This window comes from Octopus sinensis, linkage group LG2 (genome assembly GCF_006345805.1).
Source record: "Octopus sinensis linkage group LG2, ASM634580v1, whole genome shotgun sequence".
Classification (NCBI taxonomy): Eukaryota; Metazoa; Mollusca; class Cephalopoda; order Octopoda; family Octopodidae; genus Octopus; species Octopus sinensis.
Window position 1 is genome coordinate 131,763,233 of NC_042998.1, and position 5,765 is coordinate 131,768,997.

Consider the following 5,765-nt stretch of genomic DNA (forward strand, 5'->3'; position numbering starts at 1 on the left):
TTTACACCACACACACACACACACACACACACACACGCACACAAAATAAATACTTGTATACAATGAACTGTGCACACTCAACACAGTTGCGTACAGACACTCAATATATATCTTTTTCTACTCTCTCTTTTTACTCTTTACTCTTTTACTTGTTTCAGTCATTTGACTGCGGCCATGCTGGAGCACCGCCTTTAATCGAGCAACTCGACCCCGGGACTTATTCTTTTGTAAGCCCAGTACTTATTTTATTGGTCTCTTTTGCCGAACCGCTAAGTAACGGGGACGTAAACACACCAGCATCGGTTGTCAAGCAATGCTAGGGAGACAAATACAGACACACAAACACACACACGCATATATATATATATATACACATATATACGACAGGCTTCTTTCAGTTTCCGTCTACCAAATCCACTCACAAGGCTTTGGTCGGCCCGAGGCTATAGTAGAAGACACTTGCCCAAGGTGCCACTCAGTGGGACTGAACCCAGAACCATGTGGTTGTTTAGCAAGGTACTTACCACACAGCCACTTCTAAAGCCCGAAATTTTGGGAGAGGAGGCCACTCGATTAGATCGACTCCAGTCGAATTTGAACTTAGAGCGTAAAGACAGACGAAATACTGCTAAGCATTTCGCCCGGCATGCTAACGTTTCAGCCAGCTCACCGCCTTTAATAATCTTTTCTATTCTAGGCACAAGGCCCGAAATTTTTGGGGAGGGGGGCAGTCGATTAGATTGACTCCAGTGCACAACTGGTACTTAATTTATCGATCCCGAAAGGATGAAATGCAAAGTCGACCTCGGCGGAACTTGAACTCAGAACGTAAAGACAAACGAAATACCGCTAAGCATTTTGCCCGGTGTGCTAACGTTTCTTATTTCTTTATTGCCCACAAGGGGCTAAACATAGAGGGGACAAGCAAGGACAGACAAAGGGATTAAGTCGATTACATCAACCTCAGTGTGTAACTGGTACTTAATTTATCGACCCCAAAAGGATGAAAGGCAAAGCCGACCTCGGTGGAATTTGAACTCAGAACGTAACGGCAGACGAAATACCTATTTCTTTATTACCCACAAGGGGATAAACATAGAGGGGACAAACAAGGACAGACATAGGTATTTAGTCGATTACATCGACCCTAGTGCGTAACTGGTACTTAATTTTTCGACCCCGAAAGGATGAAAGGCAAAGTCGACCTCGGCGGAATTTGAACTCAAAACGTAACGGCAGAGGAAATACCGCTAAGTATTTCGCCCGGCGTGCTAACGTTTCTGCCAGCTCGCCGCCTTAGACAACCAATATATATCATAAATATACTCATATACAAATAACTACACACACATACACACACCCGCACGCACACATACACACACCCGCACACACACATACACACACCCGCGCACACACATACACGCGCGCGCGCGCACACACACATATCTTTATCTTTTGTCTTCTACTTCTTTCACCCCTTTGGAGAATTTTTGGTCAAATGGATCGCCCTAGGACCCATCTTTTTAAGTTTGGTACTTATTCTATCAGTCTCTTGCCGAACTGCAAAGTTACGGGCACGTAAACACACGAATACCTGTTGTCAAGCGAAGGAGGGGGTAGGGAGGCGGAGACAGTCACAGACTCAAACACACACACGCGCGCGCGCGCGCACACATATATGGCGGGCTTCTTTCAGTTTCCGCCTACACAATCCTCTCACAACTCCCTCGGTGTGCCGTCTAAAGGACAAATAAACAGATATAATCAAATATAGCAGTTTTATACTTCAGTCTATCTGTTTAAATAGTAGTAAACTCGTTTCTTAGTGTTATTAGCTATCTCTCCATGTAAATCTCTCCAACTATGCTTAAGTGATCGTGGGCATATTTGTACGTTTGTTTATTTTAAATATCTGTGTATATAGGCGCAGGAGTGGCTGTGTGGTAAGTAGCTTGCTAACCAACCACATGGTTCTGGGTTCAGTCCCACTGCGTGGCATCTTGGGCAGGTGTCTTCTGCTATAGCCCCAGGCCGACCAATGCCTTGTGAGTGGATTTGGTAGAAGCCTGTCGTATATATGTATATATATATATATATATATATAGTGTGTGTGTGTGTGTTTGTGTTTGTCCCCCTAGCATTGCTTGACAACCGATGCTGGTGTGTTTACATCCCCGTCACTTAGCGGTTCGGCAAAAGACACCGATAGAATAAGTACTGGGCTTACAAAGAATAAGTCCCGGGGTCGATTTGCTCGACTAAAGGCGGTGCTCCAGCATGGCCGCAGTCAAATGACTGAAACAAGTAAAAGTGTAAAAGAGTAAAGAGTATATACAGATAAATAGGGGGGGGGGAATCGATAAGTAATCGGTGTGTGTGTGAGTGGGGTCGATTTCAAACTTCTACGGCACCCCTGAACTAAAAATATAGCTAAAAGTATAGGGAGAAAAATTATATTCGGATTACACTGCGAGACACCTGGCGCAACAGTGTGCTGCGGCATGCCGGTCGCAGAGCACTGGTGTAAGATCCATGGTTATTTTGCATGAGGTTGTCACCCAATGGGGTGGTGGTGGAATATTAAATTAGCGGACTTATATCTTTTCAGTAGTTGATTCGTGATCCTTATGTGCCGCTCCTATCGTATTGTGCAATGGTGTGTCTATTTGCATGCATCTAGTATATTATAAAAGTGAGTGGCTTTCTCTAAAGTCACTTCTGGTTCACACTTCGATATTGGAGAAGGCTCTATCGAAAATTGTCCTATTGAATTAGATATTATTGTACTAGGCTCCTAATTATTACTAGGGGCTGGATTAAGTTCTTATAGGAAGATACAGTCTCTTTGTTTATTTTCATGTAAAGCTGTAAGAGATCTGCTCAAATGGTATGTAGAAAGTTAGATATCATTAGTCTGCTAGAATATCTGTATTAGAGATTTATTTTACAATGAAAATCCGAGTAGTGACATTTGAGTCACCTTGTGTATTTTCATCCAAATTTGAGACGAATACCAACATTTACACACACACATACATATCTATTAGCACATAGGTAGAAAAGGTGAAGAAAATAACACTGGAATAATAACGGTAGGGTAAAACGCGAGTTTACTGTTGAGAAAACCCCACACAAACTGTTGTTCTGAGTTTCCAGTAACTTTTTGTCTAGTTTTTTTTTCAGTGTCAGTAAAATAGAATGTCTGTGTGTGTGTGTGTGTGTTGTGTGTATGTGGTGGGGTGTAAGGTCATCAGGCAATGTGTGGCCTGGCATTCGTAATACATCTGCTGCTTTTAAGTTGCCTTGTTTCAAGACTGGTTCTTAATATGTGCAACGACTGAGGCTTCGTACTAGTGAAGGAATGTTTAGGGTGTGTCTGTGTGTGTGTGGTGCCTGCGTATAATGTTTGTGTCTCTGAAAGTATGTCTATGAGTATGTATTTATGTTTTTTCATGTATGTGAGATTCCATGAGGTCGCCTGATCTGCTAGAAATGGAAGCTAAATTTCTTTCATAGCACGTTAACCATCATAAAAGAGGAAGGACACTATAGATGATACAGTAGAAGATATAATCCTACAGAATGGCCACGACTGAAATAATTTCGATCATGTCCACTTGATGAAAGCTGACATAGAGTTAAACAACAATAAACGACACCAACAACAAACAACACTAACAAGCAACTACATTTATAAACCACTTTACCAAAATAACCTCCCATTTTAATTCTCATTTATAGAGGTTTAGCGCTAAGCCCTTTTCAGGAGAATGAAAATTCATTCTGTCTCTTTTTTCTCATATTCGTGGTGATGGTAGCAAAAGCGAGGGTGTTAATAACAGCAGCAGTTGTAGTGATTGCAATTGTAGTAGCGGTAGGGGTAAGATTGCTCTGGTCATGAAAAGGGTTAAGAGTTTAGTTCCACCTGCTAGAATTAATTATCTTACCATTTCTTTCCTTCCTCTTCTTTTTTTTTTCTTTTCTCAGATGTATTTCTCCATTTATTTACTTATTGATTTTTTTTTATCTATTTCTTTGTTCCTTTGTTTGTTTACGTGTTTAATTAGTTATTTGTGAAATATTTTCGACAAATATATCATGAGTATCATATACGGATGAGTGAAACTCTTGACATTTCTGGGAGAAAATGGCTTAGAGATAAAAGAGAAAGACAGACACCCTCATAAAAATGTTAGAGAGAGTGTGAAGGGAAGGCGAAGATTAAAACGATAAAGATAATCATACGAGTATGAGGAGAGAGAGAGACACACAGACAGACAGATAGACAAACAGAGTGACACAGAGAGAGGATGAGATAGAGAAAAAGAGAGAGGGTGGAGAGAATGAGAGAACTTGTCAAAGAGACAAACTTTTGAATGCTTCCCATTGACATCTTAGCATGTTATCTGATATCTCGTCAAGAGATGTGAGACTTTCCATCACCAAATTGAGAGCGATGTCGGCGTGACTGACAGATAAGACAAGCTTAACTGTACATGTTAGCCGAAGAACGACAGCATACACATCGGTATGGGGCAAAATCTTATTATAAGTCCTTAATATTAGCGATTAGCTCAGGGTGTTATATGACAAAATCGGTAGCGGCGCCTGGGTAAAATGCCTTGCGGTATTTAGTTGTACGCTATTTCCTAACTAAAGGCACTTACTAGTGTTTAGCACGTCTGCAGAAAATTCAAAGGGCTAACGAGTGAAAATGTAGGTAGTCACCCGACCGCTTATGTAGCCAAATATCTCCCAAATCCTGCGTTCTAAAAAATAGTAGGGCCATTAAATAAGGTAATAAACTAGGGCTTCAAGAACAACATGTGATCTACAAATAAAGTTTGTTCGCTCCATCTTTTCCCAAAAAGGTGTTTGTGTGTCAGTGTAAATATATATTTTCTGGTTTGTTTATTAAAAGACCAGCGCCCTTTCTCGTTCTATCCAAAAGTAACTAACTATACTGTATATCTGAATATGAAAGATTGCTTGGAAACCCAAGGCTTGATATATAAGCTTACCAGTTCATTGTGTTTTCATAGCATGAAACTAATAATAGCTCGTATTCAAATATGGTGTGTATCGGTTCCAAATTTTGGAACAAGGCAAGTACTTTCGGTGGGGAGGCGTAAGTCGATTACATCGACCCCAGTCTGTCTTATTTGGTTAACCAGGTTTAACCCGAAATTTGAGTTCTCATTTCATTTTATTTTTACAAGTATTCTAAATTCATTATCATTTGCACTCATCTTTTACTTCACAACTTTTTCCACTTCACAAAGCCTTTCTATATCCTTGCAAACTTTTTTTTAAATACTATAACATTTAAAAATATATATAACATTACTCGATATGACTTCAAGCTGTGTAAGTAGGAGATATTTTAAGCTTTCTCAATTTTTAATATATATATTTTGTTTCGGGATTTGGATTGCAAGATTCTTTAAATGAGTTCGTGTGCTGAAGCATATTTTATTGTTTCTGGGGAGAGTCGTTCTCTTTTAGTGCCTTATTATTTAACACACTCACCGGTATAGTTATCCGAACGCAGTTCGGATAACGGACAGTGCCAACGACTGTTGAAAAGTTTGCAAGACGCAACGAAAATTTTACGAAAAATAAATAAGTAAATGAGTGGAAACTAAACCGGTGAGTGTGTTAAATAATAAAGCACTAAAAGAGAATAACTCTCCCCAGACACAACACAATATATATAAATTAAATAGAGAAATACAATTATTGACAATCTAACAATTTTATTTACG

At 39.8% G+C, this 5,765-nt stretch overlaps 1 long non-coding RNA gene across 2 annotated transcripts in view; it reads left to right on the forward strand.

Moving 5' to 3' along the window:
* The window catches only part of LOC118761456, a 34,441-nt gene extending 29,753 nt beyond the window's left edge, over positions 1 to 4,688 (forward strand). Inside the window, exon 6 of one of the 2 annotated variants that reach the window (XR_004997397.1) lies at positions 4,678 to 4,688. This is a non-coding gene — a long non-coding RNA (uncharacterized LOC118761456). Of the gene's footprint in view, positions 1 to 3,919; positions 3,933 to 4,677 lie in introns of those variants that run through there. The other variant, XR_004997388.1, reaches the window with a different exon arrangement.
* Positions 4,689 to 5,765: the final 1,077 nt, after the last annotated feature.